General features: G+C 53.0%; 1 protein-coding gene across 1 annotated transcript in view; it reads left to right on the top strand.

The window, feature by feature from the left end:
* Positions 1 to 19,003: 19,003 nt before the first annotated feature.
* The window catches only part of TMEM63C (transmembrane protein 63C), a 32,727-nt gene continuing 24,794 nt past the window's right edge, over positions 19,004 to 26,936 (top strand). Inside the window, exon 1 of the mRNA XM_054199409.1 lies at positions 19,004 to 19,102. The gene's annotated coding sequence lies outside the window, so the exon portion shown is untranslated. The remainder of the gene's footprint in view (positions 19,103 to 26,936) is intronic.

The following is a 26,936-nucleotide window of genomic DNA, read 5'->3' as shown; positions in this document are numbered from 1 at the left end:
CCGGCGCCCGGAGAACGCACCCCGGCCCCGGCGTTTGCCTCCGGCGAACTTGCAGCAGCGATGCCCCGCAGGGGGCTGCGGAGGCTGGAGGGGAGAGCCGGCTCCCGCGGTGTGCCGGCGATGTGGGCTCCGCTCGCCTAGCAGAGTCCCTCTGCCAGGCAGGGTCAGTTTTGGTATTGCATGAGAGGAAAAAAGGTGGTGCTGGAGGAGGGGGGAGTGAATGGAAGGGGGGGGGGGGGGGGGAGGAGAAGGGGAGGGGGGAGAGGTTGCTCTAATCCACTGCAATACGGATCAAATCCAATGCTCTAATTTACCCTTTAAAGCCACGGATCTACAGATTACCTCTATGACCGCTGCCCTGCTCTGCACGAAATTAGAAAATGCATAAAACAGCTGGTCAAGTGCTGTCCGGATGCAACCTGCGGCGCCGGGCTACCGAGCCGGGGCGGCCCCGCAGCCGCAGCCGCGGCTCCGGCCGGGCACGGCTCATCCCCGCCGGCCGGCCCCCCCCCGCCCTGGCCCCGGGGCTCAGCCTACATCGCCAGGGCACCGGGAAGCCCGGGGGACCAAACGCAGCGGAGAGCTAGCCGGGTGGCGGTGTGGGTGTCCCGGCACCCCGAGCACCCCCTCGCCGGCAGCCCCAGGGGCTCCCCTGCGCCGCCGTGTCTGCAGCGCCCCGGCGGCCCGGGGTGGGGGTCGTGTTCGCCTCGGCCCCGCGGCGCTGGGAGCCGCACGCCGCCACCTTGTCCCCGGGCGCGGCGGGTGCCGCCCGGTACCGGCGTGTCTGGCGCCGGAGGAGCCGCCGCTACCGCCCGCCGCGGCGGCCGCCCCCGGCCATGCCGAGACCCCCACGGCAGTCGAGCCGGAGCACAGCCCGGCGTCTGCCCTGCCCGCACGGTTCGGCCTTGTCCCTGTCCCTGTCCCTGTCCCCCCTCTCTCTGTCCCTGCTCCGTGTCTGTCTCTGTCCGTCTCCTGCCCTGTCTCTCTCTCTGTCCCTGCGCTTTTCAGCCCTTGTCCTCTCTTCTTCCTCTCTCTCCCTCTCTGTCTCCCTCCCCAGTTCTGTTGTCCGATCTTCTCTCTCCCCCGACTCTGCCCGTGTCCGGTGGCTCCCCCTGCCCCTCGCCGTGTCCCTGTCCTTGTCCCTGTCCCGGAGCTGTCCCTTCAGCACCACCCGCACCTCCTGCGGGTCACTCCGTCCCTCTCCGAGCACGACCCGGGGGGCCCTGGGGAGGAGAAGGGTGTTCCTGGGGCTCTGAAATCCTGACAAGTCCCACGGGGAGAGCAGGGAGGTGGGAAAGGGAGGTTATGCCTGCTCCAGCCCGCAGAGCATCCTTCCTTCCTTCCCGCAACATGGGGAAGGGAGGCAAGGTGAGGCTGCAGCGAGTCTCCCTGCCACCCCAAAGCGGCCCCTATTGGAACGAGCATCTGAGGGAAGGCGAAATTTGCAGGTCTCTGCGGGTTCAAAGCCTCCTTGGGTTTGAAGGGCATCTTTGCACAACAGCAGGTAGGTAGGAAAGGCTTTGAGCTGGGCAGGTGGTGCCCGGGCAGTATGACAAGCTTGTAGAAGCTTTTCAGACATGTATTTGCCCTCTGACAGCTGCACACCCTCATCCCCCTGTGCCCACCCACACAGTCCTTGTACTGTCTACACAGGCACTGTGCACAGCCTCTCACTCTCCTAACACACCTACGTGCTGCACCCTCCCAGCTCTGATGAAAAGCATCCCCCTCTCCTTCCACAGACGAGTCACCCATGACAGGAGAAGGGGAGAGAAGAGGCTGCTGGGCTGCAGCTTTGCCCCTGGAGACAGTCAAACTCTGCGCTGGTCACTAGTCAAAGAAAGATGGGTTTAACCTAATCTTAGGTCCTAGGCTTCCTGGTCAACCCCTCAGCACAACCAGTGACAGACTTTGCTTCTCCAAGAGAGACTGTCCCTTTGCCTGAAGGTACAGAGCAAAAATAAAGTGTGTTTTGTGTCTCGGTTTCTAGGAAGAGAGGCCTGTAGGAGCGAGTGGCTATTTGTCTCCTGCACGTGCACTAGCATGGAAGGTGGTGACAGCAACTGAGTGTTCAAGGGTTCCTTATCAGAAATAACTTCTCCCTGATAACTTTCATGATTCAACATTTCTGAGAAAAACAGTGGCAATAATAAAAGCAAGTGCAAACCAAGCCTGTAGGCACTGGATCTGCAGTGACGAACAACTAAGAGACACCTTCGGCAGAACTGGAGGGAAAGCGGCTCAGAACTGATGGAGCTTTCACTCCCACCTCCCTCATTCTCCTGTCACGACTACTGAGAATAAAAAACCTCCAATATTCCCTCGACTCATCAATTTAAAGTAGACTGAGCCTTGCAATAGAGATACGTGACCCAGCCTGGATTTTATCTTTAAATAATCAGACAGTGTTTTCTCCATATTTTAACAGCTTACATCAAAATAAAAAAAAAAATATAAAACTGCACATGTCATGAAAGAATTCTGACTGAAGGGACTGCATCTCATGAAAGACATTAATCTGCCTGGATTGGGAGCATCATAAGCTGTAGCCAAAGGGAGGGAGGGAGGGAGGGAGGGAGGGAGGGAGGGAGGGAAGGAAGGAAGGAAGGAAGGAAGGAAGGAAGGAAGGAAGGAAGGAAGGAAGGAAGGAAGGAAGGAAGGAAGGAAGGAAGGAAGGAAGGAAGGAAGGAAGGAAGGAAGGAAGGAAGGAAGGAAGGAAGGAAGGAAGGAAGGAAGGAAGGAGTAGTAAAGGAAAGAGAGAGAGAAAAAGGGAAGGGAAGGGAAGGGAAGGGAAGGGAAGGGAAGGGAAGGGAAGGGAAGGGAAGGGAAGGGAAGGGAAGGGAAGGGAAGGGAAGGGAAGGGAAAACCTGTTTTCCACTGGAATGGAAGACTAGTGAGGCAGATTATCCCCCACGTTCTCATTAAAATGCTCCTGCAAATTGATGCTTATGATTTGTCACTGTCAAAATACTGGCTTCATATCTTAGAATATAGTAAAAAAAATCCTCTTTCAGCGCTGTTGTGTTGATATGATGAGCTGTTGGCAGGATGGGGGAGAAGTTGTCTGGGGATGAATTTGCCTATGTATGTGCACGTGTGTGTAAGGGAGAGGTGGGTAAATAAGGAGATTAGCACAGGGAGTAAGTAAATAACGAGAACAGTAGTTAATTTGGAGCAAGCATGAAAAAGTAATGATATTTACTGGAGGAATTTGATTTTCTCCTGCTGTAAAATCAACATAATGAGAGAACTTGCATGTGTGGCACTCAGAAATAGTATCTCCCTTTCCCTTCTCTAGGGAGACTGAGTTTCCCTGGACAGAGTGTGGTTGTGACCCAGGAGATGGAGTATTTCTCTATCCTGCTTTTCAACTGCAGGTAAATTATTTCATGCACACGTCAGGATTTTCTTGTCTTTTGGATAGAGTAGAGATTATGCTACATGCCTTTCTCTGGAAGACCTTGACAGCTGAGCATGAAGAACACCTGTAAGAGCAATTTATTTTTGTTATTACCTACTGTGCAGATATTCTCCAGAAATTAGCACAGCATACTGCAGCCAGTCCCTCTCTCTCTCCCCAGCCTTGATATTGCTGAGTCTCACCACTCCATTCTCCTCTGCTGGCCAGTTGTGTGGACAGGCTTTCTCTGTTAGGGACCCTTTCCCAATATGTCCCTTTAGCAAGCGCGGTGGGAAGCCACAGGCATAATCTATACATTTGTCAGCCAGCTGGTGTTTTCATCTTCCAGCTCAATAGCCTGGGCTACGCTTCATGATGACTGGCAGATGACAGTCTTGGTAGCTTAGTCCCCGGATCTCCTAGTTCCTTGTGCTCAGACATTTTAAGCAGAATAAAATACAGTTCCAGTTGATGCCATGCTCTGATACAGCCTGCTCAACGTCTTTCAGTGTCTCGCTTTAAATTGCATCCCAAATTATGTATCATTTCTTCCAACTCAAAATGTGCATTGTCTCAGACAGTCCCATTAGTTTAGCATTCAAGATACAGCCTAATGGTGATTTTTCTCTGAAATGAGTGAGTTAATCTCTGCTATTTGCTGTGATAGTTTGGAAGAAATGAGTGCTCTCTCTGTGGTAAATCTGGTGCTGCTTGCCTGAAATTATCACTTAAATACAAGCCTTATGAAGTTTTTGTGGGCTTTTTTTTTTTTTTTTCTTTTTCCAGTTAGTTAGCTTTCAAAATTTGAACGCCTACAATGTCTGGAGAGGTTTCCTGTTTGGTTAGGTAAAGTTGAATGGCCACAAAAAGTAGCAGACGATGCCTGATGTCTTCAATTTAGCAATGAAACAAATATAGCATTGTTGGCAGTGGAGCTGCATGCCTGTATGCTGACCAGCTTCCAGTTGGCCTCGGTGGAGACACAAACACTGAGACAAAAAGGGAGCTCAGTCCTCTCCTCATTCAGCTCCGAGTTATACTACTGAGGTTGTCAGGGTGGACCTGAGCTTCCTGAAACAGTAAACTAATGCTAAGCTCCTACTCAGAGTGAGAAATGACCTTCAGAGTCCAGCTCAACCATCTTCCCCAGTTCATCTGTATCCTTGCCCTGAGTATACTTACCCTTTGCAGACAAGAGTCTAATCAGGTCCCAGAGATCTCTGCTGATGGAGATTGTCCATCGCCCCCAGGAAATCCATTCAGTTCATTGTTATCCTCTCAGAGTATTTCCTCATACCTAATTTGACACTCCCTTGCGGTAATCTAAGGCTTCAGTCCTTATCATATGGCCAGTGGATACAGAGAACATATAAATCCTTTCCTCTCTGCAGTCTTTTACATACTTGAAGGTGGCTACCATGTCTTCTCTAGCTGAAGCCACCCTATTCCCTCAATCTTTCCTCTTGGATAGTGTTTTGGAAACCTCTGAAAGAAAGACTGAAGGGCCTGGGGTATTGTATCTGTTGTGCGAGTATGTAAGAGCTGAGGGGCACCCAGTACCAAGGTCAGGCAGACTGACAGCACAGTTTTAGGTAACCGGGTTTTAATCATTTTGACCTAGATTGCCAGTTGTGCTGCAACAGTTGTGCTGGGGGTTTCAGTGAGGAGGACACTTATTAACAAGGGAAGAGACGGTAACTAAACAGTTGACAGATGGTCATGACTTTAGCACGCTGTCAAGCGCGTGCTGTATCTGAATTTATGACTTAAGCTACTGAACCTCTTTTTCAGCTCCCATCTGGCCAATCTTCACCTGCCCTCCCTTTCTCCTTCCTTCAAGGACAGTGTCGAGAAAGGGAAGGGTTTTATACAGCCATACCTCCTGCCTCAGCGTGCCGAGCCTTCCCCAGACTAATACTGTTTTCTCATTACAAACCTCACAGCTTATCATTCAGCGTAAAACCAAGCTAGGATGTAATGCCTGGTGTACAAGGTATTTATGCAGGGACACGTTATGATTCAGATAGTGGCATACATTGAAAACTAATCCAGACAATTCTAAAGTAAATGAGTAAATAATCTGCCACCTAACGACATATCCGTGGCTTGCTGTATCTTTGTATTCGAGAGAGACATTTTCAGGTCAATAAGCCATGTGAATGAAGAGGAGAAATGGAAATGAGGGGGGGGAATGCACCTAGAACCCCACTCTTCAAAAAGGCTTGTTCTCCACCTTTCCCTGTGACAATGTTCTTTAGCGAATGGATTTCCAGCACTTCAGAAAACAGACTGAAAGGTTTATTGACAAAAGGTCAATTGCCTCCAAATGAAGAATGAGTTGTTGAGTAGGCTGTAAAAGATGTTTCATTTCTATCGAACAAAACCCACCTTCTGAACATCTGAATAGCAACCCACCACACAGACCAGGCTGTTGTCATTCCTGCCAGAAAGTCCAAGACTCAGGTGGCTCCAGTAGTGTGAGCACAAAGGGTATCTTTAGACAAGGAAAATACCGGTTGCTTTCTAACAAGTGCCTTAGGGGTCTTCTAACTTACAGTAAATTTTCTTAAACAGGACTTGGTGCCTGAGGTACAAGGAAGGCCATCCTTCAAAATATTAGCTGATTTACTTTTCTATGCTCTGCTTGAGTTGGTGCTGGCTACCTGGGACTGCTTCTCCTCCTGCAACCAAGGAGCTGCCATGATGGCTACATTCCTCTGATACTGGCGGTGACTAACAGGGGGAATCCTTGTGATTGTGGGATACCAGCTGTCTACAAGCACTCAGCAAGGAATACAGAGCTCTCACGATAAAAAATCAGAGCGGTCACTAGCATTGCCTCAACCTGTGTGAAAGTCCTTACGTGTCTCTCTGTCCTTCCTAGCCTATCTCCCTCATTCTTGGAGTCATAGAAACATCTAAACATCTTTTGGGGAGCGGAGGAGAAAGACCAAGCGGCCAGCATAGTTCCAAGGAGCAGGGATATTGCGTTGTTTATGATGCCCTGGGCTGTTCTAGCTGGCCCGTGCAACGAAGCACCAGGTCTGTTTGAAACAAGTCACAATTCACGGTGTACCCTGCTGTGTTAGGAAAGCTGTCACAAAAAACCAACATTTGACTCATTTGCTGCTTGCTGGTGGTGTTGGGAAACAAACTTTTGCAGTCAAGTAAAGTTCAGTATGTCGGAGCGTGCCAGCAGGAAGAGAAAATGCTGATGATAGGTGGGAAGGGAGTGTTGCGGGAGGGAAGGCACTTATGGGGTTGAGCTCAGGCCAGGGCTGTTGTCCCTGGCTGTGGTGCACCCCCTCCTCCATCCCACTGGCCTTGCAGGTGCCCCTGAGCTCTGTCCCCGTAATGGTCCAGGGATTCTACCCATAACGGACCCAAGACCCTTCCTTTCAAGTGCCTACAACTGCCTCCTCCATCAAACCCTGCCCACAATACTGGCTCGGCACCAGAGGCTGAATGCCATGCCAAAAAAAAACTGTGGAAAAAAAAAAAAGCTCAGGCAGTGAAAAGAAAAGGAAGGACAAGAGAAGGGGGGAGTACTACAGTCATTTCTTCCCGCAAAGCTTTGAGCATCCTCTGCAGGTATCTGGGTGCTCTCGAATTCCCGTCATCACCAGCAGGCTTCAGTATCAGACATTATACCCTGACAACAAGGTGCCATCCTGGGACCTGATGGGACTATTCTCCTTGCTTTCAAGATACTTTGGCTAGCAGGACAAGTGCACAATAAAATGTCTCTTTTTGTTTCAGCTGACTGATTTGAAGCTTCTGAGCCACAATGGTCCAGCCAAGTGAGCGGTCCCATCACCCCCAGGTGAATACCACGGCGAGGAAAGGTATTGGACCAAGGTTCCTTTTGTTCTGCATCATTTCCAGGCAGGACACTGCAGGAACAGAGCTCTTGAGAAGCAGAGAACTAAAATTATAGATGTAAATGGTGTTTATTGCAGGGGAGGATTAAAACCCAAACTAACAGGCATAAATATGAGAGGGTGGTCATCTGAAGCAATCTGCTGTCAGCAGGAGCAGCTACTGCTCCACAAGTTGTGCGCTGCCCTTTTTCACAGGGGTGGCATCTTCCTCCCCACATCCAGCCAGTTGCTCAACCCTCATTTGCCATGCTGTGTTGCTGTTGAGCATTGTGTCAAATTCATATTGAGCACAACAAGGCGCAAGAGCCCTGGTCTTCCTTTCTGCTTGTGAAGTGCCAGGCACACCTAGGGTATCCTATAAATAATAAATAACAATAACACATGCACATATTCATAACCAAGTCACTGTTTACATAGTGAATATTCAGCAGCCAGCAGATGGTTCTTCTTTCACTGCCTCCAAAATGGAAATGACCAGTTACTAAAGATAAAATATTCCTTCCCTTTTGCTGCTTCCCAAGGGCTCCTACTTGTTGTTCTCTTGCAGAACTGCTGCTCCCTAGAGAAGGAAGCCTTTCAGCCTTGGAAACAGTGAAATCAGATCTGAAATATGAAATGTTTCAGCAGGAGCTGCAGATAAATGAACAGAGTGTTAAATCAATTCCAGAAAATAGACTTGGATTAATCCTCCTGCCTGCCACAGCAGTGCTCTGGGAGAAGCGCTCTCTCTCCCTGCTGCCACACGGCTGCTGCCCCTGCCATCACGACACTCCTCTGGCGGGTCTGTGTGAGCAGTTCCTAAATTACTTTGGCTCTGCAAAAAAGCTAGCTATCAACTAGTGCACTGGATGCACTGCACACAGCCACCAGCCCGGCCACACTGCAGGTGGCAAGGATTTTAACTGGCTACTTGTTTGCTACACAGAGGGCCGGATCCTGCCTGCTTCGTTTCTACCTGCCCCAGTGGGTGCAGTTTCCATTTAAGATCCATTACGTAAAATGCACCTACAGCACTGGGAGCAGAGACCAGGCCTCCAGCCACACAAGGCCAAGTCAAACACCATCTTGCATCTTGCCCTTCTGTGTCCCCACGTGTCACATGCACGATTGCCCAGCTCCATTGAAGGAGACGGTCCCATCCCATCCCATCGGGTAGCTTGGTATGAAAGATGCTGGGCTCAAACTCTGGCAGATTTAGGAGGAGCTGGAGCCCAGGCACTTCATTTTCTGAGCACCTCTTTAAGCCCTGGGTTTGGTGCAGAATAAGGGCCGTTTATCCCCCCCAGTCAGATGCCCACGTAGAGGGGATTCCCACACCAATCCCTGAGTGGGTTGAGGTGCTTTCTGCACAGCCCTGAGCTAGACATCTGTTCAGCCCTATCACGAGCCAGAATGTTCTCTGGGCAGCTCTCTGTCCCTACCAGTGATGAACAGTGTCTTTTCTTGGAGCAGATCTGGCTTGCTTTACCAGAAGAAATTCAAAGCCTTGTTCAGGAAGAGGGTGAGAGGCAGAACCAGGTCCTCCTCTGAGGATGCTGGAGGCAGCCCCACGTTCACTTGTTTCCAGCCCCCATGCGGCCTGGACTCCCAAGGGAAACACCTCTTTCTTTGTGCCGGGGCGGTGTGGAGATATCCCTACAGATGTTGGGAGTGAACATGAGGGCCCTGAGGCCAGTACCCCTTCTGGGCTCAGAGCTGAAGGGTAAACCTCAGCCCAGTAATATCATCTGCCTAAATGAGCCAAGGAAAAATAATTGAGATGCTGCTTTCTTTTCTTGGCTGAAGGAAAAGCAAGCCACAATTTGATCATGCGTAGCTGTTTGTCAGATTCCAGGAACCACCTGACGTATTTGGTATCAAACAAATGAAGCCCTTAGCACTGCTTTGAGTAAAGTTAGGTAGATGGCACTGTATCAAAGGCAACCACCCATCAAGCTATCTGAAGAAAGGGCATACTGCTGTCAGATGGTAATTTCCCTTATCCCCAGGCTTCTGGGCATCTCCAAAGGCCAATGGTGGTCCAGGGCCCACAGAGCCAGTGTGGTGTCTGCTGTGGGGATGGCGTCTCCTCCTCACAGGGGCAGTGATCGAGTGAGGAAAACCCAACAGAGGACTGCAGTAGAGGAGCAGTGGACCTCTGCAGTGGAGGACCGCGGAGGATAACTACAGAGGACCACAGTGTAAACAGCCAGGAGGGAGATGAATTATTCACCTCTGAAGACCCAGTGAGGACTTATGAGAGGAAACAGAAAAAGGGGGAATAAATGTGAGGGAGAAATCCCACAGCAGGGAAACTTGGACTTTCTCCACACTCGTCTTCACTTGCTTCTCTCAGATTCCTGCCTGGTGGATTTGGGGTAAGCACAGCCAGTACCCAGGTTTCCAAAAGGCCTGCCAGAAGAGGAGCTACGGTCTGCTTCACTCACAGCTGGGGAAAGAGGGCTGCCCCATAGAGCTGGAGGGGGCGGCAGGCAGGCTGTGCCTGGGGAGCAGAGGGAGCAGTGGGGAGCAGGGGCACGATCACTCTGGGGACTCTGAGAGGACCGAGGCCAGGGGGAGGCCTGGGGAGGGCTTGGGCAGGAGGGGTCCTGGCATGGTGTGGAGGGCAGGACTGAAAGGAGCTGGGAAACAGGAGCGGAAGAGATGGAGATGGGGGGATGGAGGGGACTTGGGGAGGGAATGTGGAAGCTGGAAAGAATAAGGGTGGTTGGGGTCAAAAAGAGCTAGCGGAGGGGTTGGGGTGAGCACCGGGATGAGAGGGGCTCCGTGCAGGAGGCACCGGCTTCCCAAGCACCCTCCCAACCCCGGCACTTCTCGTCGCCCCTCCCCGGGCACCCAGCTACCGCCCCCCGCCCGGTTTTCCACGGCTGCCGGCTGACCCCCCCCGGCTTTGCAGCCGAGGAAGAGCTGCAGGTCCGCGGGTGACGGGTGAGCCGGTCACCTCCTGAGGAACAGCCCCCGGGGGGTGCCCGGGGCGGGTGGGCTGGCCCATGGGGACAGGAGAGCATCCCCCTCCCGCCCCGCCCCGGCGCCGGGTGCGGCGGGGATGCCCGGCCGAGCCGGGAGGTGGCGCTGGGAGCCCGCCGGGAGCGGCGGAAGGGAGGGGACGGGAGGGGAGCGGCGGGGAGCGCAGCCCTGCCCGCAGTCTCATCCAGAAAAGCCCCGCCGAGCCGCTTCCAAAGGCCGCTCCTACCCCGCTAGCCGTGATGCCCCCGGCAGGTCCTCCCCCGCCTGGCCGGCTGGAGGCCCCAGAGTGTCGGGGAGGGCGCCAGGCTTTCGGTTGTCATTGGGCAACTCCCACTGGAAGATACAGGCACAGACAAACAGGGTCTTCTTCAAAGAGGCGTAGCTCCTTCCTACGCTCACCTTTATCAGGGGCATCCAAAGGCAGTGGAGTGATGATCGAGGTAAAGGGAAGCAGCAATCCCACCTCCCCTGCCTGGGTGAGGATCGAATCACCTCCCCAAAGCCTTTGTCATCTTGCCCTTGGGGAAAGAGTAGCAGATGGTTGGACTAGATGATCTGAAAGGTCCCTTCCAACCTAGGCGATTCTATGGAACAAAGGGGCTGCACGGAGAGGAAACAGAACAGATCAACAAACTCACTCCAGCACAATTAACCCTTCCTACAGTACCTGCTTGCATATCCAAGGCAGACAACTTGAAGGTTCATCTGGCTCCAACCTGCCCATAAAATATGCCCCATATGGGGACATCCACACCCGTATCTTAACAAAATGCCATCTTGTCAGAGGCTAACGCAAACTGGGCAAAGTGCTGGGAACGACACGGTGGGGAATGAATCAGCTGAGCAAGCGATGTAGGTCAGTGGGTACAGGCCAGGCCTGTACCACATGTGGTATGAGATGCTGCGGTGCTGTGTTTTCAGCCCACTGGGTTACAGAGCTCAGGGCGCTTGCTTGGCCCACAGCCCCATGCTCACCTCAGCAGACCCCTGAGGCGCTGCCCTGTCTGGGAAGGTCGTGAGACAGCAGCCAGCAATGAGTGTGGAGCGTACATCCTGCAGCAGCCAGCTCTTCTGAGCCCACCTCTCCATCCCTCGCGGCACACAAAAGGGAGTAGGGGGCAGGTGGTGTGGGGTGGAGAGACGTTTCAGTGGAGGCTGAAGATACAGAAGGGGTAGGAGAACAGGAGCCCTGCAGTAAGGTGTGCTGCCCCCCAGCACACTCCCGGTGCTGCAGGGAGTGGGCTGGGGGGGGGGGCAGAAATGCACAGGTTACACATCCCTTCCCTGGGTCACCCACTGCGTGGGGCTGCCACCATTGTGACTTGGGAGCCAAACAGCTCAAGGGGATTTGTGGACGTGCGATGGCAGCCCAGTATGGTACCATCAAAACCCAAGAGGGACCTCTCCCCTGCCTCTGTCCCACCGTGGTCCATCTCCAGCTCTGCTGGGGAGCCTCCAGCCCCACAGCTGTGATCTCCCCTGGGAGGGCAGTGCTTGCTCTCCCAGCAGGATCCACACCTCCCCAAACTGCCACCAACAAGGACTTTGGAGTCCTCATTGCAAGAGGCTAAAAGCTGCATCGGATGTGAATCTTACCCGCTGCAGTGATTCGTGCTCTCTTGCAACATGTCTAAACGTGCTCCAGGAGTTCTCCAAGCTTTTGCTTGTGAGCTTCAGTGCTTTCTCCTTGTTTGTTACACCCTGTGTTACATTGGTCACCAACAGAGAGCAAAAGAGCTGCTGCATCTGCCTTGTCTCTGTGTGCTAGAGCTCTCCCTGGGTCTCTTGGGGGTCTGCTGAAGCAGTGGCAAAGCTGCCAGTTGCTGAGCTACCTGTGAGAGTAACCTGGAAGTCAAAAAGCATGGCTGCAATCATCAGTGACCACCAGTGTTTCAGGACTCTGCTTTTGCCACGGGGTAGCATTATTAGCCATCAATAAATGTCATCCACCCGCACTTCCCTTCTAGCTTCAGTTTGTCAGAGTTCTCAGCTCCTCCCTGGTGTAACTCCAGCCTGATAAACGCATATTGCCTCTACCTGAGTGGTGGCTTCATTTCAGCAAAGGGGTGGGAGAAAGGAGGTGCAAAGATCATTATGAATGAAGTTGAAGATGAGAAATTATATGCGCAGTAAAACCATAGGTAAAGCCAGCAGCAGCAGCAGAGAAATTAATAAATAATTATTTGTTGATGACTAGGGCTGCAGGTGTTCCAGGCTGAGAAGTGGTTGAAAGTAGCTGGTGAGTGGGTCAGAGGAGACGTTGTGCTCTTCATACAACGTGCGGCTTACCTGGGGAACACCTTGCTGCAAGGTGCTGTGGATGCCCACATTTTATACGACTTCTGAATTTCTTTCAAGAACGATGTATTTGCTGGTGCAGGAAGCCTCATGCTGGCGAGTGGGAGAAGACACTGCAGGAGCATCGTCCTCCTGCTCTGTTCTTATGCTTTACTCAAGGTGTTTGCTGCCAGCCACTTACAGAAACAGAATGCTAGTCTACATAAATCCCTTTTCTGACCTAGGACCCTTCCTTTTTCTTTCCTTTTGTCCTTTTTTTTTCATTCTGAGGCTATTCTGCACATGGAGGAAAGGCCAACAAACCGTTAGCAAATATGTTTTTGTTGAATATTTTTTATATGAGACAGCCTATTTAGAGTTAATGACTTTCATAAAGGACCACGCTACCCTGCATTAGCTAGCTGCACTCCTGACAACTGTTTTTGCCGGCGAGAACATCAGTGCATTGGTTGTTTGCTCCTGGGCAGGCTGGGCATGTGGGCAGAGACACAGCCTGCACGCAGAGGCCCTGTGTTTGGCCAGGATGGGAATATGGTTCATTACATGATGTGCATATTCCTCGCTGGCTCTCCCGGCTCAGCCTGTCAGCTTACATCCTTCCCCCATAATCCACTGACATTCTCATTAAAACTACCATCACTTTTCCCTGCTATCTCTGCAATCAATCTTTCATTGCTTGAAGCATCATCGCAAATGTCATTTCCTGCTTCAGAAGGTCAAGTGCTCAGCCTGGATCTTCTTCTCATCTGTCAGGAATTACCCGTTGCACTTCCTGATGCAGCGGGGTCATTTCCCTGAGATTTGTGGGAAAGATTTGACTGTGATCCACGACCTCCATTTCGAGCTCCATATAACCACGTATTTATTTCATTTCTCTCTCACACGCAGGTGCGTAAGAGAGGGAGGTGTATTTTCCACAGAGTGAATGGACCGGTGTTCCTAGCTGTGTGCATCTCCAGACCACAAGGAAGCAACACAGCACGCCCTGGGCTTTTAGAGCAGACACAGGGCCAAGTCAGAGCCTCTGTTGTTGACAGGGTAGGTGGGCGGTGGGCTTGACCTCTGGGGAAGTGAGACTAGCTATTTGCAGAGTAATGCAAGGATGTTTGATGCACAAAAGCTGGCTTGGCATTACCACGTGCAAGCCTGCAGGTCTAGAAGACGACCTCTACTGGGTCCTTCTTCAAGGGGGTGAGCGAAGTGCTCCGTGTTGCAAAAGGCAGGGGAAAAGCGGAGGAACATTTGGGTAGTGGCGGGATGCTGGGGTGAAGAGAGGAAAGTCCTGAGCAAGAAGCTACACCAGTTGCTTGTGGTGACACAGGAGCCAGCGGGAGCAGCCACAGAGGCGCTGCTGGAGGCAGCAGTGGCTGGCAGCCGGGAGGACCGAGGGTGGTATTTATTGAGAAGAGCGGTTGAGTTTAAGCTGCATTGGTGGCTCGGACAACTTGAGCTGCTGGTGCTGAGGGCACAGCCATGGTGTCTTTTGGAGCCGGGCTGACGGTGGCTGGGCAGCACTGTGGGAATACCTTGCTTCCCCAGGCCATTAAAAAAACCGAGATCTGGAGCCACGGAGAAATCCCGTGCCTGCGAGCGCTGAGCCACACTGTCCCACCTGCCTGGCAATCAGGAAGAGCCAATTAGCATATTTTAATGTAACTGATTAGTGCCTGGTCACGCAGCCTGGGTGGTGGGTGATGTTTGAAGCAGATTTGAAATTACAAGCATGTAGACACCAAACCACGAGGGAGCCGGCATGGGGGAGAGACGATTTCCCAGCTTAGCAGCTGCGGCCCCAGTTTCTCTGTTATTCCCAATGGCAAGCCACCTTCAAAGAGCCCTGCAAGGGTCTGGGGTGAGCACTTGAAAATTAAGAAATTAACTTTTTTTAATTAAGGGAATTGAGGTGGCTGGTGTGATGGCGGCTCAGCCACTGCTGCAGCTCTTCCAGCCTTTCCTTTTCCCATGGTCTCCTGTGGGAAAGGAGAAGCGTCTTGCATGGGGCCGGGGGTCCCCCCCAGGCAGACCCCAGTGAAGGGCTCAGAGCCCCCTCCCCCGCGCAGGGACATGCAGGTCTGTCGCAGCTGGCTCTGCCCCGGATTTCAGGGGGTGTATGTGGGAGGTGCTGCCCTGCATTTGGGCTCTGGGAGCGGGCTGTGGGGCAGCCCGGAGGCCCCCGGCCGGGCCATGGCTGTGACGGGCACTGCCTCAGCCCGGGATGGTGCCCGCAGCTCTCCCGTGCTCTGGGGACCCAGCAATGGTGCTCACTGAGAGAAGAGGCTGCCTACAGAGGCCCTGTTTCCTTAGTTACGGCAGGCAGGAGGTATTTCGGGAAGGAGGCAGGCAGCGCTGGGAAAGGCAGGCAGGCCTCGGGAGAGGGGAGCTAACGCTGCCCCGGGGAGCAGCTGCCCTCCTGCTGCCATCCCCAGGGCTGTGCGAGGCAGGGTGGTTCACCAACACTTCCCTTATGCGGTCACTGAACTGCCCGGATTTCATTTTCCGAGTGTCTGCTCGGTGCCCTGGAGTCCAGCTGGAAGAAACGCCGGGCGCCTGTGGCTGGGGCTGAAGTGCTGCTCCCCAGCCGCAGGAAAAACCATCCAGCATCGCTGGGAAAGCACAGCTTTAACCTCCTCAGGTGTGAGTTTCCATCTCTAACCAGGAGATAATCCCCAGCTTGTCCCGGGGATGAGGAGAAATTCATTCCTGCTTTTGAAGCATGGACATAATACGATGATGAGGAAAAAATCCTCCAAGGAAACAAGTAATTCTGCCCTGGAAGCAGTTTGCAGGTAAGAAAGTCTGGGGCCTCCTCCAGGGCTGCGCTGCGCCAGCACCGGCCAGTTTGTGCCTTTGCCCATTCCCAGCCCTGCTTCCCAGGTGCCGTGTCCAGGCCTGCCCACACCGCACGGTCCCGTGAAGCCCCTTGCTGGCTCCCACCCCTGTGCTAGGGATGTGAGGGCTCTCTTCAATGGTTGCCTACATGGCTGAGGGCTCGCGGGCTGTGCTTGCCGCACCCCAGCTGGCTCATCCTGGTGGGGAGCAGCCTGCATGGGGACATCCCGGCAGTGCCGTGCTGTGCCAGGCTGGGCTGCCAGCCAGGGGCACAGACACAGTCTGGTCGGCTCCAGGAGCAGGGACTAAAGGGTATTTTCATTCCTGCACCCTTCAAGTCTGCCCCTGGCCTGGGCAAACTGCCGTTTTTGGGACATATACCAGCTCCACAGGGGTATTCAAAGGCATATCTCCGGCGAAGGGCCACACCTTCGCCAGCACTTGGCTCCAAAGCTCGGAGACACTGGAGCTGCCCAAGGGAAAAACCACCAGCCTTTTTTTTTAAACATGGGCAAAATAAACTTTTTCTCCAGATGTCATTCTCAGGAACAGTTGCACCATCTTGCCTGAAATGTGTCTAGACAAACTCAGCGCGAGTCCCTGAGCTTGCCTGGAGAAATTCAGCTTGAATATTAAAGCCATAAGCAATGGAAAAGAGGAATTACAATTGGGAGCATCACACAGACAGCAGGACGCAGTGCTACAGCTCCGACTGCGAATCAGCTCCCTGTGCCTTGTCCTCCCGCGGCACTCCATGTCTCTCCTGTGCTGCTGCAGGGTCGTAAGCAGCGCAGGAAGGAGGTAACGGGCTCCTCCACATGCGGAGCTGGAGCCTGAGCCACATGCTGCTTGTGCTTCCCAGGCGTGGGGAGGGACCTAAAAACCATGGGTTGCCCGAGCCCTTGTGAGACCACTCCTGTAAGGCTCTTCTTGGGCAAATTCTATCCTATCCTATCCTATCCTATCCTATCCTATCCTATCCTATTCTATTCCATTCCATTCTATTCCATTCCATTCCATTCCATTCCAGCTAAGCACAATCTGGGCCAGAGTCAGGAATCATAGAGTCATAGAATGGTTTGGGTTGGAAAGGACCTTAAAGATCATCTAGTTCCAACCCCCCTGCCATGGGCAGGGACACCTCCCACTAGACCAGGCTGCTCAAAGCCTCATCCAGCCTGGCCTTGAACACCTCCAGGGATGGGGTATCCACACCCTCCCTGGGCAACCTGTTCCAGTGTCTCACCACCCTCACAGTAAAGAATTTATTCCTAATATCCAATCTAAATCTACCCTCCTTCAGTTTGAAACCGTTACCCCTCATCCGATCACTACACTCCCTGATAAAAAGTCCCCCCCCATCCTTCCTGTAGGCCCCCTTTAGGTACTGGAAGGCTGCTATAAGGTCTCCCTGGAGCCTTCTCTTCTCCAGAAAGAAACAAGCATCTCCAGGGAACAGCTTACATACATGGTAGGTTTGCCCAGCTTTGTTTGAGCCCTGATGTCTTGGTGGGCCAAGGGAGGAGGAGTGGCTGTTCACTCCTTTGGGATTTGGGCAGCTCAGCAGCAGCAAGGTTGCCAGTTCTGCCCAGAAGTCAAGATTTCCCAGCAGCATTTGCCAGTTTAGATGGCAGAGAAGCCATGGCTTACGAAAACCACAGTCTGCGCTTACTGAGAACTAGGGTATCGAGTATTGGGGACCCAGTGGCAGATCACAATCACAACGCATTTTAGAAAATCCCCACAGATTTGTTTCTCCCACAAGCCCCCGCTGTTCAGCATTTGCAGAGCACATGTTGTACTAAGCCAGTACAGTCCTCTCTGCTCTCTCCTGAGGCAGACAGTGTCATCTGCTGCAAGGCAGCAGTCAAGGTCCCCAAGCCTTGGTGATGCTGTAGGACGGGTGCTGGCTTGTCTGGGGTGAGGGGGCAAGTTGCATGACTTCTCTGCATCATACGTATCGCTAGGGCTGAAGGAGATGGCAGTGAAAGAGATCTGGAAATCTTATTTTATTCAACTGTTCCCTAAAGTTTTAGGCACATGTTGTTTGGGCTATGGTAGGTCCTAGACATCACCAGTTGGGGATAAAGGTCTCATTTATAGTAAAGTTTTATCAAAAGGCATCACGTTGTAGCCCACCCGTGTTCTGCACCATGCCTCTGCAGAGCAGAAACCAGCTGAGTGATACCTCACCTTGTGGAGCCTGAAAAAAAAAAAAAAAGGAAAGACCGTATGGGAGACACCCGTTTTTCACCCCTTGGTTCCTCATGGTCCGTGAGCGGTGTCAGCCTGTGTCCACTTGCAGTATGAGGTTCCACTTGCAGTATGAAGGGAGGTTCTTGGCTGGCAGCTGATTACACGTTTTTGTTCCCTGATGCTTCTCCTGGTGACTTTCATAGCTGTGCTTGTCAGACTGGAAGGTCTTTTAAGCGGTAGGGGCTTAGCCACTGGATTGTTAAAAGAGATGAAATGAGCCCAAACCAGCCTTCAGAAGATGCTGCAGAGCAGCACTGTTTACTCAGCATCTGGAGAAGCCACTGATGTAGGACCCCAGGCCCCCCATACGAGGTGGTATCAATGAAGCACTTGGGATATCAGTGGGACTTCCCTGTAGTCACGTTCTGGTGGCTGTTCCCTGGCAGTCCAGCTGCAGGTGTGTCCCTGATCACCGGCTGGGAATACCAGTGACTGGGTGAGACCGCCAGTACCAAAGCCCTGTGTGCGCTGCCGGCCCTTTCTCCAGCACGGGGTGTTCCACCTGCATCCTCACATCCTGTGGAGAGATGTGGGCATCCTGTGGAGAGATGGGGCACAGGGTGAGATGCTTAGGGGAAACCAGGCTCTCAAAACCCCTTTGCACCTTGGTGGCTCAGGTCCCTGTCCCACCTGCTGGTCACTCCTGATGGCAGGAAGGCACGGCTGCCCTGCAGAAATAAGACCCCTGGTAAGTTTCTTAGCTACCACCCCTGCCACGCAACTGAGTCATGCTGCATCAACGGGAGAGGCTCTGCAAACGCTGCCGAGGTCTAAACCGCTCCCGCCCACCTGCCCCTGTCGCGGGGCTGACCCCCTGTGTGCCCCCACTGCGCTGCCTGCCTGCCCCGGAGGCCCGTTCCCCTCTCCCCCTCCCTCCGGTGGGCACACGCCCGGCCAGCCATCCCGAGGAGCCCCAGCGCCGCAGAAGCTGCTCGCAGAGGCCGATGCGGGGGGGGCAGAGCCTCAGACCCCGAAATAGCCTGAGCCGCCGCAGACCCCGCAGCCCGGGCGCTGCGCCGGCAGCTCCCCGCCCGCTCCCCGCACCGGCAGCCGCCGCGGAGCCGCCGGCCGCGGCCTCGCCGCCTCCTCCCCGCACGGTAGGCAGCGCGGCAGGGGGCTGCCCGCCCCCGCTTCGGGCCAGGAGGCGGCTCCCCCCGCCCTCTCCCCGCGGCGGGGCCCGGAGCTCCGGCCGCTCTTCGGCCCGGCAGCGCAGGCCCCGGCGTCCCAGCATCGGTGAGGCGGAGGGAGCGGCCCGGGGTCCGCGGCCTCTCCGCCGCAGCGGGGCGGGCGGGGAGGCGGAGCGGCGGCGGCCCCGGCCCCTTCCCTTTCCCTTTCCCTTGCCGGTGCCGGGCAGCCGGCGGCCGGGCGGCGCGGGGGGGCCGCGGGGAGAGGAGGAGGGAGGTGGCGAGCGCGGCGCGGCGGCGGACGCGGGGCCCGGAGCGGAGCGGGCCCGGGACTCCCCCCCGAGCAGGTCAGTGCGGGCTGCGGGGCTCAGCCGGCGGCGGGCGGCGGGTCCGGCGGGCAGCGGGGCTCCGGCGAGGGGTGGCTGAGGGGTCCCCAGGGGTGCAGGATGGGTCGCGGGGGGCGCGTCGTGCCGGTGGGGTGATTGGGGTGGGGAGGTGGCCGCGCCGTGCGTGGGGCGAATGCCGCCGCCCCCAACCCCCATCCCCATCCCCATCGGGCTTAGCTGCGCCTCTCGGGTGGGCCTGGCTTTGGGACTGCGCTGGGGCATGCTCAGGGCAACTTGCGTGACCCCCTGGGCAAGTGTGCCAGCGCCGCGTTGGGCAGCACCCAGATGCAGCTTGCGAGGGTGACTCTGTGGGTCCAGGGATGGGTTTGGTTTGCTGTTGTAGGAGACTTTGGGGCACTGAGTTCTGTTTAGATACCGTTTTCCTGCCCTCCTTCTGGACCAGGTACCGAAGTGGCTTTAAGTAATGCTTGTCTCCACCCGCCTGATGGGCGGCTGAGGCCCAGCGAGGTGCGGGGGCTTCCCTGGGCTGCTGGAGTACGTCAGTGGCAGAAGCAGAGCGCGAGCCCCAGCCCCTCAGTGTCCTTTCCCAGTGCCCGCGCGCTGGCCTGCGCTCCTGTCCTCTGATGCGAGATAAAATGTCATCCCACCGCTGTGTCATGCCATGGGCTTGTGCTCGGTCCCCACGTCATCCTGGCTACAGAATCCTCCTGACGGTGTTAGAAATGCTTCATGCTGGCAGGGGGCAAGAAGGGGAATCTCTCCCCATTTCTCCCTCCAGCTTTTGAGAGATTGATGACTGTGAAAGGGCTGTTGGGTCAGGATGATCTAACGCTCTAAGCTGTTCTCCCCCCAGTTTACGACTTGTCCGCAGAACAAGGCCCTGCCTTCTCCCTCACTTGCTTCCCCATCCTTTCTAGCAGCAGCAGTGCTGCACAGTGGATTTGCAATTCAGAAACCTCCTGAACAGAACGGGTGTTATCCAGGAGAAAGAAAGAGAAACCTTTGTCTGGCTGGCGGATGTTATTTCTGCATGAACATCTTTTTCTCTTTAACTGTTTAGCCACCATCTCCAGCACTGATCTGCACTCCTGCCTTCTCCCCTTTCAGAGAGGTCAGGGGGGAGTGGACAGAGAGTGAGGAGGAGAGGGGAAAGCTGTCTGGGCAGAAGAGGTACAAGAAAGCACCTTGCCCCACGTTGGGGTTTTATGATGCAGTGTGACAGGTCAGGCTGCCTGTCTGAGCAGCAAAGAGAAGGCAAAATGTGCCATCTGGAATAAAAGGTGCCGTTGAAGTGGTTTGCGGTATTTGTTCAGAGGATAGAGGGGCAAAAGCACAGCAAAAGCAGAAGGCAGAAAGTCTGGCCTTGAGACCAGACCTGAACCCTGGCCTCGCTGCCTGCCTTGCTACCCTGCGAAGTGGTGGTCAGGGCTGGGCAGCAGAAGGAGAGGGAGGCAGAAGCAGCTCTTTCAGGAAGGATTTATCTTAAGTAGCCTGGCAAACAGCCATTGGCAAACAAATAAGTAATAAATAAAAAGCAGGGAGGCTGCCGGCACCCCTGCAGCCTCTGACTCCGTAGTACATATGGGCTTTTCCGGCTTCCCTGTAAGCTTAAACCTCTGCCTTCTTCCCATGGCAGCATCCTGGCTCCTGTCTTCCTGCAACTCCCATCTGAATGCCTTTCTGCTCTTTTTTTTTTTTTTTTTTTTTTTTTTTTTTTTTTTGCATGATAACACTCTAATCACTCTGTAGCTGCTCTCCTCTTCAAAGCTTTCCCTGATGTTAACTAGTTCATCCCTGGTTTGGTGGCTGCTGACACTGGTAAGCATAGGGTGGTCCTGCAAACGGGGACAGAAATAGCAGTGCTTGCTGGGGATGCTGGTCAGGGGTGTGCATAGGCCCTCGCGGGTAAATACCATCCTCTTTCCACGCAGAGACTTCTGGCCCAAGGGAAAGTAAGGCAGATTTCATCACACCTTCAGAGCCTACATCTGCAGAGTTGTAAAAGGAGGAGTGTTGCTGCTTTAAAATATCCCTCGCAGGAAATACTCCCGTCTTAACAGACTGCGAGAGCTTTCCCAAAGCAGCAAGGAGAGGGAGAAATGTTTCGAACACCCACAAGTGAATTAAATTGATATTAAACTAATCAGTCACCTAAACTCTTAAGCAAACACCAGTGTGCTGTGCAAATGCTGACTCCTCTGTGAGTCCTATAAACACCAAAGCATTCTACCATTGTCACTTCTGTGTTTGGTGAAACCGCTCTTCTTACCTGCTTTAATTGCTGTAAATATATTTTGTGTACTTAGCCCTGAGTTTGAAGAAAACATTGCATCGCTGATGCACTGCGCTCAGAGCAAAAAGCGAGTTTGCTTTGAGATTCTTTCAGGAGAGGCAGCTCCAGTCCCAATTCCCTTCAGCTATGGCTTGATTACGTTCAGTCCCTAACCAGCTATCAGATCCCTCAATGATGAGAGGCCTTAGAGCTTGGCATTTACCTGCACTTTAAGATGCCTGAACATCTTTTAAAAGCTAGCTTGAAGTTCTTGCTTCAAATGTAGCTGGGGCTGGTAATTAGGCTGTGATCACACCTCGTTATTAGGTGGGGACAATGGCAGCAGTTTGCTCACACCGTTAAAACAACAGCTGTGCACGGCCCTTCCCATCGCCCAGGCTGCTATTGTTGCTGGTTAATGGGTGAGACTGGGCACAGCAGGTCCCGAAGGAGAGAGGCCAGGGGAGGTGGGGTGGAGTAGCCTGGTGGGGGGCATGGGCTCCCCTCTCCCAGCTCGCTGTCCCGGTCCCTGTGTCACCCTCACCTCTCTGGCAGTTCAGCCGCCGCTCCATCACCAGGCTGGCTTTTTATGACTCATCTTGGTGGTTACCTAAGCCCCAGCACTGTGTCCTGCCTTGCCTGTCCTGGTACAACCCTCTCTTAGTGGATGACTGTGTTGGCGTAAGAGCTGCAGCCACGCTAAAGGCTGCAGAGAAAACCTCTTTGGCTGAGAAATCTCCTTCCTAATTGAAATTACTGTAATGCTGCCCGGCCTCTGGGGAGCGTGAACGCCACAGGGTGGAAGCATTTCAGCACTGGGATCAGTTGTGCAGTTCCCAGCAGAGTCCCCATGAGAAGCTGTGGGTACCATTTTGACCAAAGAGGGGCCTCTATGCTGTTGTGGTTTGATTTCACACAAAGATGTGTTTAAAATGGAGTTCCGGGGCAGAGGGGCTCAGTGCTCCTGTTCAGTGGGAGCATCAGAAAGCTTTGGGTTACCCAATTCCCCTACCCCTAGCACCAACATCTTGTGTCTTGTCATCCGCAGAGTGTGGGTGAGCCAAGAGGAAGGCAGGATCTGAGCTGCACCCCCAAGTGCTAGAAGGCAGGTTGTGAGAGGTGGAAAAATATGTCGTCATGTAATTTTGAGTTCACCCTAACAGAGAGAGGAACATGCTCCGGCCCTGCTCTGCCAGTGAGCACTTTATTGTTAGCTGGGAGTTGGTGGTAGGGGACAGCTGGGGCAGGAGGTGATGGAGATTGAGACAATGAGACCCTTGATGTGCTGCGTTGGATGGTGTAGCGGAGACCAAGAGAAGGTAGAGGTGGGAGAGTTAGGGCAAACCTCAGGTTTGGAAGAATAGCTGGGGAGCAGCTCCCAGCTGTGGCCCAAAGTGAGCCCAGGGTACTCTGCGATGGGGCCCGGGGACCCTGTGTTGGCCAAGCCATGGTGACCATGCTGGAAGAGTCCCCTTGCTGCACTGCCAATGCAGCAAGATGACCCACGCTAGGATGACACACACGCCAGGTAATTGGCACAGGCTGAAGAGATGAGATGTTGTGTGAGGGCTGGCAAACTGAGGGCTGCCTTGTGAGGCTCGGAAGCAGCCAACCGTGGGCCACAGGGCACCAGCGCAGCTAGGATCCCAGCCAGCACTGGGACAGCCCCCAGTAGCCTGTGGCTTGGGACCCACCTGGCTAGAGGACCTGGTTGCAACAGCAGGTTGGGATGGTTTTCTTGGCATGGCCCTGGCTTGGAGCAGAGTCTCCATCCTTGGAGATACTCAAAACGTGCCTGGACATGGCCTTATCAGCCTCCTCTAGCTGACCCTGTTTTGAGAAGGGACGCTGGACTAGATGATCTCCCTTCAGCCTCAACGCTTCTGTGATTATTTGTCCTGTCTTCTGACAAATTTGGTCACCATGGGATAATCCCCAAGGCAGCATTAGAGACCAGAAGTTTGGAGGTTTGCCTGGCTGCCCTGGGCCTGCAAACAGCGGTCTGGAGGTCTCTGCACCAGTAAGAGACTCCCAGGGCTTGCAGGCTCCAGGCTGGGGACATGCACCATTCTTTGTGTTTCTGGGCAGCTTTTCTCAGGGAGAGGTCTCAGATGGCAGAACTTCATGGAAGGGAAGTAAAATGACAAAAATGGCAGAAAAATGAACCAAACTTCATAGACTTCAAGTTTGATCTGCGCTTTGTTTGGCTCTTGACCTGCCGCTGAGTAGGATGGATGGATTAAAGTCACAATTTACATTAATGATCATAAAGCCGTGACCTAAGCACCTAGTTTTAATCTGGCTGTGTTTGTACACTTCTGCACTTTTCCTAAGGACAAACTGATTCTCAGTGATGAGTATGTTGTGATACTTAGGGCTGAGCAGGAGGCTGCACCGTGCTTGAGTGGGTTTACAGTGTAACATATAGTTATTTAGATTCTTAATGTTTATATTTCTTGCATTAGAAAATGGTGAGTGACACATTTATTTGTTAGATATCATTTCATTATTTATTATAAATTTGGTCCAGCTATATTTCAGTGGACAATGAAATCCAATTCAAACTGCAGACAAATGGTTTCTAGTTGGTTAAAGTGTGGGTCCACAACACAATAGAAAAAAAAATAGTTTATGAAAGCATTATTTGTATATGTAATTAATTTAACAATAGTATCTTACTATACTATATTGTATTACTATAATAATACATTATAAGAACAGAATTTTATTATAGGAGATGTAAAATATAACCAGTGATATAACCTGATTATTTCTGGCTTTTAAGAATTCAGAACTAGTAGAGATTATCTTCTCACACTTCATCCTCATTGGGCTTGGAAAGGGAACCAGGCTCTCCTGTGTTAACCTGCAGTAATTTTCTGAACTTTGACTAAACTAATCAGTGTACTAAATTAATTGAAACTTTTTTTTTTTCCCCTCTGCTTTCAAAAAAGTTGCTGCTGTCAGAGCAGCTTTTGCAGTTCATCGGGCTTTAGCTCCAGATGCTCAGCCAGTGTGCCGATCTGGCAGCAAGGACATTCTGCATGAATTTCTACTGACTTATTTCTCACTGATGAGAGTGATCTGAGGTCTTAGCATGTAGGTTGTTATAACTTCCAGTTTTAAATTGACTGTCTTTTAATTTAAAAAGTTTTTAGTTCAGACAAAATCTGATTACTTTTAAGTCAGGTACGTGTTTCCAAAAGCCATCCCTCTTTTATTTGTTCTAGTTCCAAGTCCTCTTTATTGCTTTTTCCTTTCATATTACGCTGCTGCTAATCTTGTCATCAGGCAGTTTCATTGCATTTTTCTGTTGGGAGGTTTTCATCAAGTTTAATTTTCTTTCATCCAAGTTTTTAATTTCTTGTGTTTTCTTCCACGAAATTTCATCAAATTCTTCCTTGTTCAGAAAACAAAAAAAAGCCCCAACAAAGCGAATACTGATAGTAACAGCTGCAGTGGCTAGGCTACCTCCTGAGAATGGTGAATTTTAAAGACTTTCAGGTTAGTTTAGTCATTGCAGGAAAGTCAGGGGATGGATGTTTCTGCAAATACAGTCTTCTGATATCTTACGCATCAGGCTTGATAAACCTAACTATGCAAAACTGTAGTAATTGGACTTATAGAAACTGTGACCATGCCCTAAGCCTTGTCCTGGGTACATACATACACTATCACAGCTACAGCTTTACATGGGTTCCAGAGTAATCATTAGGTTTCAGGATTCCTTCATCCCAGTAGCTACGTCTGAGGGGCCGGCTGTTTTTTTGGACAGTCCCTGCACAGAGTCAAACTTCAGGTGTTTCTTTTCCTCCATAACAAGGAGGTGAATTCCTGGTACTCATGAAAGGCATGTTGCAGTTGTTGGTTTCAGCAGAGAAGGGGTTTCACTCTACATTTCTTTGGGCCTGGGATTTTTTGTGGAAAATATCCTGGGGGTAGAATAAATTTCTGTGCATCTGTAGCCTTTGAAGTCCCAGCTGGGAGTGATGTTTGGGGGTGTCCCTGGGAGCCTGCAGTGCCGCCACTGTGTCCTCCCCAGCCCCTGGGGTGGGAGAAGGGGTGCACAGGCGTGTGATGGGACCTGCCGAACTTCGGGTCCGATCCTGCTCTCGGGGCTGCAGGCTGGCTGCCCACTCCCCAGACGTGCTGGGGAATGCTCTGTGTTCCCCGGAGCTCGCCTTGGTCAAGAGATGGGAAGCGAGGAGGGTGTTTGTGTCAGCAGGATGGTATCTCGCTCCCTCATTTAACAGAGCTAATGCGGGTAGCTGGGTTTTGCGGCCATACCTGTGCACGTGGCCAGCCTGGTGCTCTGCGCAGTGCCAGCGGCATCTCTGGAGCCCGCTCTCAGATTCGGGCTGGTCCTGCAGCTCATGTAGCACAGGATCTCTCCCTGCCATGGGGAGCATTAGGAGGAGCCTTCCCGGTCCCCTCCTGTGGCTTTTCACTCCTGGCTTTTGGTCCTTTTTTGGTCCCCTCCCTCCAGCATGACATCCATATGCCCCGTGATGGAGCTGTGCTGCCAGGAGAAGCACAAGAAAGCAGCTGGACAGGATTTGGAGTCTGGTGTGTCCTGCGGGTGGTCCTATCCCCAGGGACATGGCAACAGTGTGGGATTCAGCATCACTTGAATATTGATCCCCGCCGCTCTGGAGGAGGGTTTGGTTGTCTGTGCGGAGCTTTGCTCACCCTCCTGGGGCTGTGGTCAGCACAGGCATGTCAGGATGAGCCGAAGCCTCCACAGCATCTGCAGTTGCAGAGTTTTTTTGGCTCTAGTAAGTGCAGGTGCAGCACTGGCACTGGTGAAGCAGAGGGGTGTTTCAGGGCAGGATGTGCCCGTGCTTTACTGGAAGCACTGGTTGTCTCGGAGAGCCAGGCTGGGAGTCAGCGGTTGTGCTGAGGTCTTGTCCACTCTCACCTTGGGTTTTCTCAAACTGGCTGAAGGCTCTTTGTGTTTCCAGGTGGGGAGATGCTTCCCAGAGCAGCGATGGCAGCTATGCAGCACAGTACGCGCCAAACTGCCCCTTACATCAGCAACGTAGTGGATGCGGAGGTGGAGACCCTCGCTCCTTTAGTAAATGCCTTGCCGGTACCGCAGAGGCCAAGTATGGGATCTCAGGCGCTCACTGCGGGGCCAGCCCAGCTAGGCGAGAGCAGTGTTCACAGTGGCAGGTTTGGGATGTGCTGAGCGGGGATGCAGGCAGGGAGAACAGCATACACAAAACCAGGCAGAAAGCAGGAGCCCGGTCTGGGGCTGGGCCAGGACACCCAGCCACTGTGAAAAGCCCTACATATCAGCACTGCATCCCCAAGCATCTCTCCCAAAATGGGCACAGACCCTGTCTGATTCTTGCTGATTTTGGCAGGGCCTCAATAGCTGCTGGGCTGTGGAGAGGTTTGCAGTGGCTCTTGCTGGGACACTGCACCTTACCTGGGCCCCGAAATCTCCTTGGATGGCTGTATTCCTGGTGTTGGCTCTGCTGTGCCCAAAGCCTCCTGGAAGGACGAGGGGGCACAGGCTTGAGGAGGCTCCTTTTGCAGCCATCTGCTGCAGCACCTCAC

This window comes from Rissa tridactyla, chromosome 4 (genome assembly GCF_028500815.1).
Source record: "Rissa tridactyla isolate bRisTri1 chromosome 4, bRisTri1.patW.cur.20221130, whole genome shotgun sequence".
Taxonomy (NCBI): domain Eukaryota; kingdom Metazoa; phylum Chordata; class Aves; order Charadriiformes; family Laridae; genus Rissa; species Rissa tridactyla.
Note: the sequence above shows the minus strand (reverse complement) of the source record. Positions and strands in the feature narration are given on the sequence as shown.